Source organism: Dermacentor silvarum, chromosome 10 (assembly GCF_013339745.2).
Source record: "Dermacentor silvarum isolate Dsil-2018 chromosome 10, BIME_Dsil_1.4, whole genome shotgun sequence".
NCBI lineage: Eukaryota > Metazoa > Arthropoda > Arachnida > Ixodida > Ixodidae > Dermacentor > Dermacentor silvarum.
This window is the reverse complement of record NC_051163.1, coordinates 1,067,026-1,080,364: the sequence shown is the minus strand read 5'-3', so window position 1 is coordinate 1,080,364 and position 13,339 is coordinate 1,067,026. Positions and strand designations below refer to the sequence as shown.

Below are 13,339 nucleotides of genomic sequence, written 5' to 3'. Positions count from 1 at the left end.
AAAGAATAAAATTTTAACATAACATTTACTACTACTACTACTTCATAAACTAACGCAGGAAACCTAGACGAGCGCGTATGCCAAGACTTAAACTATGTCAAAAGATACTAACGTACTGCTCAGATCGTTATTTGAGTATGTTTAGAAACAAGACCCTTGTTTAGGTTTGTCTGTTTTGAAGAGTATAGTGCTCTTTAGTTTAAGTCGTGACAAGAACATTCAACATACAAGGATTTTAGGTCGCGGAGGGCTTGACGAAGTGTTCAGTATCACACATATAGCTGAACGTTCGTTCGACGGTAAAATTATGTGCGTCAATTACGTGATGCCTTGAAATTCCAACATCGATTAATTTTTTTCTGGCTACTCAGCAACTGATTAAGTTGTCAACACAGTGATAATTTGGGGCGGCTCGTATTTCGTCACTGGCGAAAAAGATTTAAAATAATATTACCTCGACCAGGTAACGAGGATGTCGGCCAAGCCGTCTGCAGGTATTACCTCAATATTCCACGTATACTTCAAAGCCGTAGTCTCAGTTCATTCCAACATATGCGGGCTGCTTGCTTCTACGTTGAGTGAATATATGGAGGCGCCGTAGAATACTGACTGCTGCTAAATCTTACCTTGCGCTGTGGAACTTTAGACAAGCAAAGGTTATAACAAATGAGGCCTCAACATACGAATGCCAACTTACCACAATGCGGCAGCCTGCACGGCCTTTTGTTCTTTTTTTGAAACGTGCTCCTACATAGCCGAGTTCTCCAACTAGTCAGAGAGCACCAGTGAGTTCAGTGCTCCCGACCGTCCCGCCGTCGTCAGAGCTCCGGTAATTCGGCGACACGTTCGGCGAGCCAGATTCCTCGTAAAACAGACATTGCGCCACAACTGCTGGGCAGAGTAAACTAGAAGAGTGTTGCGTCGGGCCGAAACGGATGAAAGGATACCGACGGTGGTTGATGCCATTTCTCCTCCGCTGGAGATTTTCTTCACGCGCCGTTTGCTGAAGCATATACGCGACGAAGTGCCGAGCAGCGTGCACCATACGAAGGTGATGAAGGCGTGTCTGGCAACGCACTCGAGTCCTTGAACCCGGGGCCTTGGCCGGTTCTCGGCGCAGGCGGGGCGGGGATGTATCGCGCGGCGCGTGACGACGCGAGAGGCACCTGGGGACGCCAAAAAAGCGCCTCGCGCTTCGCCGCACCGGGGCAAACACTTTCTCCACTCGCGACCGTGGACGAGAGAGGCGCCCGCGCGGGAACGCCGTCGACGACGATCATCCATTCTGGCCGCTGATCGCTGCCGCCGGAAGGAGAAGACACGCCGGTGGACGCTCACAGCCGAGGCCTGCCAACAACCTACGAGGCCCCGACCCAGCACTGCGAGAAAAGTACCTTCCCTGCTGTCTCTCCCGGCCGCGTAAGTAAAGGCTCGATTTGGTTTACATTTAGGCACGCTTGACAAAGAAAATGTCAAAACTTCGGACGGTATACGTAAACTGCGAAACTAAATACTCTTTTCATCTTAGAGAAAGCGATGCGGCATTCAGTCACAACTCCAAAGGGGGCATCCTAAACACCTCAACTTTCTGGCAAATAGACCACTCTAAAAGACGATGACGAATATTTCCAATGTGCCGTCCGCTTAGAACTTTTTTTTTTTTTTAATCTTCGCGCTGCTTGAGAAGCCGACGTTGTCACTCTTAGGAGGGCAGTCACGGACATTCCCAATTACTGACTGAAATGGTCGAATATTTTGGAGAGCATTTTCTGTGTCTTATTTGAATGTGCCGCACAACGCACAAATGATAGATATATTGTAATTAAAATCTGCACGCTTTTATAAAACTGAATGGTGCGCAAGCATAACCTTCATCAAGAAGGAACTGGTTCCTTAATCAGAAAACGCCATGGATCCACCGCTCCATTACTGCCCCCAAAACTACATGTCGTGAAAGAATCACAAAAGAAAATCAACAGAGAAAATTCAAAGCGCGTGCCGAAAAATTGTGTCACACCCGGAAGAATCAGTGCGCATATCACCGTCTATCATTTTCAGGCGTTCTTCGTGTAAATTCTTCTTTTTGCATCTTCCCCAGTTTTATTGTCTTTTTTTTTTCTTTTTGCATCTCAATACATCGCGTCTATAGGCTAACTAAACAATGAAGACAAACAATGAGCGACCGAATAGCAGACTTATTGCCTTGAATAAGCAGATATCCACAAGTAAAGGTTGCTCTCCCGCATTGAGGAGTCTAATCGCAATATGAAATAACATGACACAGCAATACAGTAATCTATTCTGAGAAAACAGAGGTGAAGACATCGGCAGCAAGGCATGAAAGAGACCTTTAGAATAGAAGTGGCATATTTATGCTGATGCGTCTCGTCTAGACAATAAATAACTACATGGTGAACGTAGAAAAATGGAACGTTTATTGCTTGCTCTGCAGTGGTATATGTAGGGGTTGATGACGCACACATCACGTGCTCTAGGTTGCCAGCCGCAGACACATCAGATGCCTCGAAATTTCTGCATGTTCGTGTAATCTGTGCTAGACTTTATTTGCCAAACATGACTGAGCAACAGTTTAAATGTGTTTAATAACCAGTTTTCAAGGGCACATTACCTTGATACGCCCTGTCCCTTTCGAGGAGAAAGAAATGGGTCTATTGATGAAAGGTTCGACGACCAATATTAAAATAATCTGCAATTAGGGGCGTAAAAATCTGCATGTCACCGTGATTTGCGCTTCATTTTACGTTGTATTGTCAAAGTGGTTTGTCAAGTAAAGCAAGGGTGCGACGTCCTTGAACCTTGTGTTTCTAAGTGTACAAAGCCTTCTGAACATGCCATCAGTTGAACACGCTATCAGAACATGTAATCATTATGCCAATGTATTTGTGACAGTCCTATGTACAAACTGGCTTTGGAGCGTTCAGTGACAGACATCGGCTGCACCTAATCCATAGAATGTTTCTTGCTTTTTGTTTCCGTTCTGTGATTTACAACAAGCTCCATGTCATCTGTTTTAAATATGTCAATGTGCGCGAAACTGTGCTCTCTCTATCTCGTTTCTCTCTCTTTTCATCCCTATACCCCCTTCCCTAGTGCAGGGTAGCAAACCGGACGTGCGTTTGGTTAACCTCCCTGCATTTCCTCTCTTCTATTTCTCTCTCTCTCTCTCTCTCTCTCTCTCTCTGGGGAAGCCATTCACTGCATGGTGAAGCAGATTTAATTGAGTGACAGGGGATAATAAAAACAATTGTATGTAATTATAATATAAAAGGTTACGTATCTTTTATTTAATTTGTTGTGAGGCTTGCAGGCAATGAAATGAACTCTAGATGCTCACGTTGAAAAAGCTTTTAAAGTCGTAATTTCCAGCTCTTACGTCGAAAACCACCTTAGGCTTACGGCTCACGCTTGAGTGCAGCTGAGTGGGCACTTAAGACTGGCAGGTCTTTCGCAATAATAAAGAAGCCGGGCCGCCGTTTGTCTTTAACAACAACACATGGCCATCACTAGTAGACATATTTTGCAACACTTGTTTATTTGACGCACAAAAAACACGCTTTGATATGCATCGCCGATCACGTGTTTCGTAACTCCACCACAGTTTCCACCATGAGCAAGCGCCCCTCTGCTCACTGTCAGAACTACGACGAAAAGAGTGTGCTATATGCAAATGAATTTCGGCATGCATCACGTTCGAATCCTCATTGCATGCTGAATGCGATCTGCGGTGGCAACATTTCGCGCAGCATCAAGGAGACAGGCTGTACCGCAATGTTGAATTTTGAGAGAGACCGGAGGTTTGCAGGCCTTAGCATATTTTGAGAACGCTGCCTGCTACCGCTGGATAGTGTATACGCGGTTTACTTTGTTTGTTTTCCTCTCCCTTTCTCTCCACTTATGCTCTCTTTCCCTTTCCATCTTCTTACCCTCTCCGTCCGCGCTGGGCAGCCAACCAGAGCTACCCTTTCTCTTTCTCTTGAAGAAAAACTTGTTTTCATCGACAAGTAGGAAGCTGGGTTCCTTGTAGGCACAATGTACGAATACTCGTATAGTGGACGAAAGGTAACCGCAATTGCCGTTTTACAGCATATTTAGTCTTTATCAGCACGCTGAGGGTCCCGACGCTTACCAAGTTGTCCCGCTGTGCTCTAGCTGGCGGGAAAGCTTTAACCTTCGTTGGCACTGATAACGGTGAAGTGTGGATGTCATTGCAGCGACGTTTAGGCGGGAAAGGAGCCTGGAACAGGAAGCGAAGTGTATAAAATGCCTCCAAACACTCATCATCGCTGTTAGACGGCAATAGTGAGACGTGGTGCGTGTGCGTTTGCAGGAGTAAAGATAATGCAGACCCGACGGACATTTCGCAACCTATGTAAAGCAAAACGTAAGTGAAGCGGTTTTACTTAAATGCTTTACAACTAACCCGATGCGTAACTACTGTGTTCGCTTTCATCCTACACACCGAGTAATCTCATGCAGTGTTTATCTTAATCCACCACAAAGGTCACAGCTTTATCTTCGTAATATATTTTTTTGTTTATGCACTACACCGCTCACAAGCCATGCATAAATGCAAATACTAAATTAAATTAGGCGGATACACAGTGCGTGACGTCTACACCGCTATGTCACAAGGACGAAGTCGAAGTATAATGCTTTTCGAGGAAATGATGGCGATGACAGGAGTAGGTACATTAAAGTACAACACATATCTAGCTAGATTTAAGGATTCCATACCTATTGTGTCACAGTGGCAAATAGCCATTCTGGACGATTGACAACGAATGGGCACATACCCAGCGACGCATGCCGAATGGCTAAACGAAATAAAATGAAGTAAATGAAAGAATCCTTTGAAAATAATGAGCTATTCATTAACATGTCGGTGTGCTTAAAGACACCTGTGAGCTGACGATATATGTTCAGGTTTTAAGTAGGTGTCTTTTTTTTTTTTAACGGAGAAAAGAGTTGCGCCTACAGGCACTACTTTGAAAGTCAGTATACATGATTGATACACGTCCGTTTGCTGGTACTTGCATTTGGCCAACATATAACCCTCGTATATGTATCCACAAATATATCCATCGAGCAATCCAGTAGCAGACAACAGCCACGCCAAACCCATGAGTGTAAAAATAGAAAGCTTCACATTGAAAGAGGAAGGAAAGACACGGGACTCAATCGAACTTGTGTTCAGTTCCTTGTGTGCATGAGAAATGTTAAAACGAATCGAGTTCAGACGCCATACATGCCCAGTACACTAATTAGAACTATGAATTAGATGACCGCCCGCCTTTTGGTATCGCCTAGGTGCTTTAAACCACGTGTGCTTAAAACAGTGAAAATCAGTCTTAGCGGGTCCTGTGAACGATAATAATTGCATACACAGCGTCTCGTTATCTAGAATGTAACTGAACCACCTCAGGCATGCATTCTCGAGAGCGTCTAATTTTTTGGCTCTGTATCGTGGTAATCGGGACGTCGAGAAGGAAGTCGGGATCTCGGCAGCTATTTATTCCTCTGCGGTTTCTCATGCGTTCTTCGCTGCCGTAAATCACCGGCAATCCAGATCAAGCATATGTGATTTCACTTTCGGTCACCAATACGCACACCGAAATGTTCCTTTAGTATACCATGGCGTATCCATAAGCAACAACATGTGTTTACATAAATTGACCTTATTCATACTTTCTTTCGTTTTAGGCGCCCACCCTATATTGTGAAATACTACCTCTTGAAGGTGCCTCTCAGGAAAGTCAGTGCTTGGCAAATCAGCTTTGCGAAAATCCGCAAGGTAAAGGAAGTTTGATAAAAGGGAAACTTTATCATTCACATGAAAGTAGCGCGATATTGCAACAAGAACCTATACGAGTTGCTTTGAAAGAAAGCTTCGCGTTAGGGAACAAATTGTCCTGGTCAGTGGATTGAACCGTGGACTAACTACTCCCCCGGAGAGGTCGCTCTACTATATGATCTCACCAGGGGGCTTGTATGATGATGCGACAGCGAAAGCTAGCCGGAAAGCTGGAGGAGATTCCGTGAAAGGTCGCGCTACTCTCGGGTGAATGACAATTTTCCATTTCAAGCCAGTCCGTATCCAAGCGCAGCCGTCTGCTGTAAATATTGAAAAGCTGAAATGTTTGGGTTACCGCTTCCTGACAGCACATAACGCCGACCGAGAGGCCACCTGACGGACTCTGACAGGTGGCCTCACGGTTGCCGTGTTTACATACATACGCTTGACAGGAAGCCTTGTCGTCGATGGCGTTGAAAGCAAAGGCAGTATGCGTCTCGGCAGGCTCAAGCAGGTTTCCTGGTTACGTCGCAGGTTATATCAAAGTTAAAAATAACAAAACTGATCGCTTCCTTGCGGGAAACGTAATTAATTGTGAGATTTAATGTGCCGGAACTGCACATTGGTTTATGAGGCACGTCGTGTTGTGGGCTCCGGGTTAACTTTGACCTCCTGGGGTTGCGTAACGTGCACCGAAGTACACGAGCGTTCATGCATTTTGCCCCAATAGAAATGTGGCCACCACAGCAGGGAATTGAACATGATACCTCGTGTTCAGCAGCAACACCAGAAAGCCCGAGCCCGGCCCGGGCCCGCGTCAAAAAACCCAAGCCCGGCCCGGGCCCGGGTCAAAAAGCACACGCCGTGCCCGAGCCCGGTCCGAGTCCGTGAAAAAAACTGCTCTACCCGGCCCGGCCCGGCCCACGGGCCGGGCCGGGCCGGGCCCGGGCTTTCGGGTAAGCCCGAGCCCGTGCAGTGCTCTAACGGAGCCACCACAGCGCGGGTGCGGGAAACTTGATGCCCAGCAGTCGCCATTAGAGGACCGGCAATTCCGATGGCTGCCGATCAAAGATGCTTAAATGGTGTCTTTGCAACCAGATCTCACAGATAACACAGCTTGACCGATTTGGGCGTCAATTTTGCGAGAGTCGCAGTGGGTTGTCATGTGAGGGTAGTTTAAGATAAGAAACCATTAGAGCTCGGTTACCGTGAGCTAACACTCTCCGCCTGCACCCGAGGTCGCCTAGCATCAGTGAAACACGTGTTGTGGGCGTTCCTCTAAAAAAGCGAGAGAAAAAAAAACTACTCTGATTTATTTCTTACTTTTCATTCTGATTTTTTCTGTATGTTTTTCATGTGTGTGTGTGTGTGTGTGTGTGTGTGTGTGTGTGTGTGTGTGTGTGTGTGTGTGTGTGTGTGTGTGTGTGTGTGTGTGTGTGTGTGTGTGTAAAGTGGGAGGAGGGGGATGGATATTGCACCGTGCACGGAAGGACTGTCATCAGTACCGCCTAGCTACACATGGCGCGCTTCGACGGCGATGCACGAAGCTGCCGACATGCATGGATGGATTCCGGTTCCTACCCTGATCTTGCCCTCTCTCACACGCCAGTCCTCGATCTCTCCGCTCCCCGAGCGAGGCTTTCTGCTACCTGTGTACATAGGGGTGTCCTCGCAACAGTAGCACAAGCAAGGAGCAGGAATGAGAAGACGGCAAAAGTTTTGGAAACTCATTGCCGAAAGATGTTACACGTCATGCGGCAGTGGGCTAAGTCATTAAAACAATATTACGTGTGCTTTATAGTCCATATATGGTATTTTTACACACAATTAATTCTAAGTGTCTGCGCGTTGAAAGGAACTGAGTCTTCAGTGCATTTCTGCTTCCAAATTTCAAACCAGCAGCAAATCACTAGTATATAAGCAAGATGATCAAAATGTTGGCACTGACGTCTGTCTCAGCCAGAATGACGGACCCGTGCAAATGGCTTTGGCTGCAGTTGCGATGACTGCGCGTGTTCACGCATTCATCGCGTCTTCCTTTCCTCTCTCTCTCTTTACCTTCCTCACCTTTATATTCCCCCTTTCGACCACAACCAGACGCCTTGCTGGTATATATATCTACCTTCTCTCTCGCTATCTTCTGTATACAATAAACCTCTCAAATTCTTATGAACATTTCAAGCACGCAGAGATGTTAGATTTCCTTAATTATACAGTACAGTGGCTCACGCCTACGACACGCGTGGGCATGCGCAATCCGATAGTCTGATGATGAACCCTAGGCGAAATGACCATGTGTTTGAGGGTGAGCTTACAGAACGTGCTGTAAGCGCGAAAAAAAAATATTGCAGTTTCGCCCGAAAGGTGAGGCATCGATTGCGATAGAAAATTATTAGACAGCTATACGAAGTAAGGAAAGTAGTTTTATCGGCCGTATAAACAATCGCTTACTAACTAAATTAACAAGTCTGGTGTCACGCGCACACACGCAAACATGAAGACAACTCACTCGATGACCGATGACTGAACGGCGAGAACACACCGCCACACAACGCCAAGACAGTGAATTGGATGCAGAGAGTGGAAATAAAATAGACGACGGAGATTTACAATAATGGGAAGAAATTAGAAGGGAAAATCTAAACGGTAACACAAAGGGCAGTGCCATGCTATTTGAGGATCGAGCTGGTTGCCTAAGGACAAAAACATGCCGGAGCAAATACTGGTAACAAGATGAGGCATGTGTATGTTGCAGCAAAAATCCGGAGAGCACTGAGCAGATCCTAATGGCATGCGTAGAGATTCCCCCAGTGAGACCCACCCGTAAGTAACGTACATCTTCAGAAGCGCTTCGATTCAAAGTTCACGGAAGCAATAACCGATCAGCAGTCGAGATAAGCAAGCAAATGGTTTTTAAAGTACTAGTGGAAAAAAAAAGCAGGGAAGAGATTGATACGACCGGATCCGTTACAGGCATAGGTAGCCGTACAAGGTAGTCAAAGAAGTCTTGAGGGGCAGAAAAAAGATGAAGGAGATGCACAAAAAATTGATAGAATTAAAAGCCTGTATAGCTGGAAGAACGCCAACATTATACTCATCCATAAGAGGGAGACGTTAAAGAATTGAAGAATTATAGACCCATTAGCTTGCTTTCAGTATTGCATAAAATATTCACCAAGATAATTTCCAATAAAATCAGGGCAACACTTGACTTCAGTCAACCAAGAGAACAGGCTGGCTTCAGGAAGGGATGTTCTACGATGGATCATATCCATGTCATCAAACAAGTAATAGAGAAATCTGCGGAGTACAATCAACCTCTCTATATAGCTTTCATAGATTATGAAAAAAGCATTTGATTCAGTAGAGATACCAGCAGTCATAGAGGCATTGCGTACTCAAGGAGTACAGGAGGCATACGTGAATATCTTGACAAATATCTACGAGAATTGCACAGCAACCTTGGTTCTCCTCAAGAAAAGTAGAAAGATACCCAGCAAGAAAGGAGTCAGGCAAGGAGACACAATCTTTCCAATGCTAGTCACTGCATGGTTAGAAGAAATATTCAAGCTCTTAGACTGGGAAGGCTTTGAAGTGAGGATCAACGGCGAATATCTCAGCAACCTTCGGTTTGCAGATGACATTGTCCTATTCAGCAACAATGAGGATGAATTACAGCAAATGATTGAGGACCTTAACCGAGAAAGTGTAAGAGTGGGGTTGAAGACTAATATGCAGAAGACAAAGTAATGTTCAATAGCCTGGCAAGGCGACAAGGATTCAGGATCGCCAGTCAGCCTCTAGAGTCTGTAAAGAAGTACTTTTATCTAGGTCAATTACTCACAGGGGGCCCTGACCACGAGAAAGAAACTTACAGAAGAATAAAATTGGGTTGGAGCGCATACGGCAGGCATTGTCAAATCCTGACTGGGAGCTTACCACTGTCGTTGAAAAGAAAAGTGTACAATCATTGCATTCTACCGGTGCTAACATATGGGGTAGAACCTTGGAGGTTAACAAAGAAGCTCGAGAACAAGTTAAGGACCGCACAAAGAGCGATGGAATGAAAAATGTTAGGTCTAACGTTAAGAGACAGGAAGAGAGCGGTGTGGATCAGAGAACAAACGGGGATAGCCGATATTCTAGTTGACATTAAGACGGAAGAAATGGAGCTGGGCAGGCCATGTAATGCGTAGGATGGATAACCGGTGGACCATTAGAGTTACAGAATGGATACCAAGAGAAGGGAAGCGCAGTCGAGGACGGCAGAAAACTAGGTGGGGTGATGAAGTTAGGAAATTTGCAGGCGCAAGTTGGAATCACCTAGCGCAAGACAGGGGTAATTGTAGATCGCAGGGAGAGGCCTTCGTCCTGCAGTGGACATAAATATAGGTTGCTGCTGCTGATGCTGATAGCATACCTTGTTAACTGAAGCAGGCTAGGTGACTATTTGTTACCGCTCCGTTTCAAAGGGGATGCCAATAAATCATCATCCTCATACGGAACACCAGCTTGACGGCGAGGCCACCTGACGACTACGGCGAAATGCGACTGGAGTGTCCATCTAATTGCTATCGCAATAAAAAGCAAGTTATGGCTTCGCTTTCACTCTCAAGAATGCTCGTCTCCGAAAATACGTACTCCCTTTCTCGCCCACTTTGCAGAGCTAGATATCCGTGTAAAAACATTGGTAAAAACCACTCGTTAACGTCAATTGCAGGAATAGGGATAGAAGGAAAGAAAAAGAAGGAGGTAAGGAAGAAAACTGAAGTGAGGTTAGTCAGATTTTGTCCCGAGGCGATCATACGTGCTGGGAGGGTAATGGGAAGGCGAGAGAGAGAGAGAGTTTAAGAAAGAATTTAGTAGCGCGTCCCTATAGTGCGACGCTCAAGTTCATTTCTAGGTAACCTCTCTGCCTTTTACCTCTTATTTTCCTTCATTCATTTCTTCTTCATTACGCCGATCACATTTGTACAACACAGTTACAAGTTGATGGTACACTGAGACGTTCCAATGTCGGCTCAACAAGCAAGGACCACTACATCATTTTGATTTTCTCACAGAAGCTATACAATTATGAACACATTGTAATGTGTTATGAGAGACTCACTGCAAAGTTCAACGTCCATGCTCGATCCACCCTAGAACGAAATGGCCTGAGACAGAGAGAGAAAACAGAGAAGGAGAGAGAGAGAGAAACTGAGGGGGAAAGGTAGGGAGGTTAACCAAGTACGCGACCGGTTGGCTACTCTACACTTGGGGAAGGAGAAAGGGAAAGAGTAGATAAGGAGAAAGAAATATTAAAAAAAACGAATAAAGAGCCAGTGATTGTGAACACACTCGCAGATGAATGTTCGCTAACAGTCACAAGCGTTCGGACAGTCCAGTCACCTTCAAGAAGTGCAATAGGGCTTTTGTGGCCTTGTGCATGCATGCAAAAACGCTTAGGCCAAGGTCCCTGGATCTCATCCTCTGAGATTGGTCTGTCATCCAAGCGGCTGAGTCTAGCTTGCAGAGTACATCGTTGAGAGTCGAAGCATGGGGAGTGGCACTGAAGGGGCTTTATTGTCTCACACCCGCAAGAAATAAGCGGTCTGAAGTGTCAACACCACTTCTGAGGTAATCGTCACAATCACTACCACAAGAAGAATTCAGTGCAATGAGCGCACATTTCATGTCTATGCAACTTCGAGCGACATGTCGCGAGGCCAACGGGCCATCACCGGTTCCACTTTAGTGTTGCTATTGCATAAAATTTTATTCTTTCTTGGTTCATTCACACAAGAGAACGCTGTAGTAAAGTCACGCAAACGCCTTCGCGACGGTCAGCGACAAATATCAAGGACCAACGCCCTGCGTTACATCACGACCCTCCCTCCGACAACCAGAGCGACACACCCCCCCCAACGAGCCTCGACCGCGGAAGGCGACGGTCGGCGCCAATTGCCTCTGTGATGTAACGCGGGCGACCACGAAATGGAGCGTGTTCCTAGGACTAACAGAAAGAAATGCCGAATCACGACGCGCTCGCGCCGCTTCATCGACGACAGCTATACGACAACAGTCGCGCCGCGGCCGGTCGCCACCACCGCGGGCAAGGGTTGATGATGGAGTTTCTCCATCACGGCGCCGCCGCGGAGAGCCCATCCAGCCGCTGGGAAGAAGCCACTGCGTGGGGCGAAGCGGAGAGACGAGCAGCCCGCGGTCCCGCTCTGATGCTCGCGCTGACCCCGAAAAAGCGGAGCGCAACACGTGACGGACGGCGAGCGACAGCAGGCCTCTCAGCCGGCACGACTAGAGCCTCCCCCCACCTTCATCTCGCGCACTTGCCTTCTTTTCACCGCGGCAGAGACGAGCATTCTGGATCGGAGGAAAAAGTGCAACGCCGCCCGCCTTCTGCCTCTCTCCTCCGCACACTGCATCGGAGCGGGAGAACGGCTCAGCGCCGCTGTGCCTTCTTCGGCGTCGGCGGTGGTTTTGCGCGGCGCCGGAGTAGTCCAAGGTCAGCGCCGGCGCAGCCGATCCGATGCGGCTGCCCAGCCCGGAGTACATGAGCCCAGGACCTGCGCAGTGGGCGTGCGAGGAGGACACACCTGGAAGACAGCCGCCGCTGGCCAGAGCGTGAAACTTTCAGTGGTGACCGTGGTTCCTAAGCGACCTCCTGTTCTGCATGGAAATGCACGCGTGCCAAGCAACGACCGGGAGTGCGCGAAATGCAAAGCTGTGACGGAGCCCGTGAGTTGTGACCTTGCGCAAGACGACCGGTGGTGTAACGGGCACGGCGGGAGAGGCAACTTCGGTCAAGGTCAGCGGTCGACGCTTCGCTCGTTGATTCCTCGCAGCCCCTGAGCTTTTCTCTAAAGGTCTGTGGACTACGAACTTAGCCTACCAAGGACAATCACGTGCTTTGCTGGTGCAAAGTTACCTTTCATCGACTTCGCTGAAGAAATCGTCATACGTCTTCCTGTCGTTTCGAGTGCAAGTAAACGACCCGAGAAACGTCCTTCGTTCAGTGTCAGCTGCTGACCGTATAAAGAATGTGTACCGAAACTCATAAAATGGAAGTTCATCATGTTCTTTCTGCCGAAAATATATTCATCGTCGTGACGACATGGCTTTTGTGATGTGGAACCGTTGTGCGTCAAAATATCGTCTGCCGGAAACGACCAGAAACCACAACTTCTGTCGACTAGGATACTTGAGAGTGATCACTTTTGTTTTGGCTGACATTGACAAAGCAAAAAGGCCAAGCGCTTTCATGACATGAACGAAATGCTTTTATGCGTACCTGGCTCGAAATTTGGCAAGTGCTGTCACTTCATCATACTAAATGCCAAATTCGTGTTGCTGGACGCATGCGACATCGTGTCATAATTACGGATACCGTGCAATATTCTGTGTTGTGTTCGTGTTACCCGTGTGCAAAATATCATCGCTACAGTTTCAACCCCCACTGTGCTCAAACTGCAGATCCTGTTCTCCCTCAAGCAGCAAGGATTGATGGAAGCAACTAATGTGCATGAAAGT

At 46.9% G+C, this 13,339-nt stretch overlaps 1 protein-coding gene across 1 annotated transcript in view; it reads left to right on the top strand.

Annotated features, from left to right (window-relative positions):
* The first annotated feature begins 1,113 nt into the window (after positions 1-1,113).
* The window catches only part of LOC119431168 (A disintegrin and metalloproteinase with thrombospondin motifs 16), a 223,806-nt gene continuing 211,580 nt past the window's right edge, over positions 1,114-13,339 (top strand). Inside the window, exon 1 of the mRNA XM_037698638.2 lies at positions 1,114-1,419. The gene's annotated coding sequence lies outside the window, so the exon portion shown is untranslated. The remainder of the gene's footprint in view (positions 1,420-13,339) is intronic.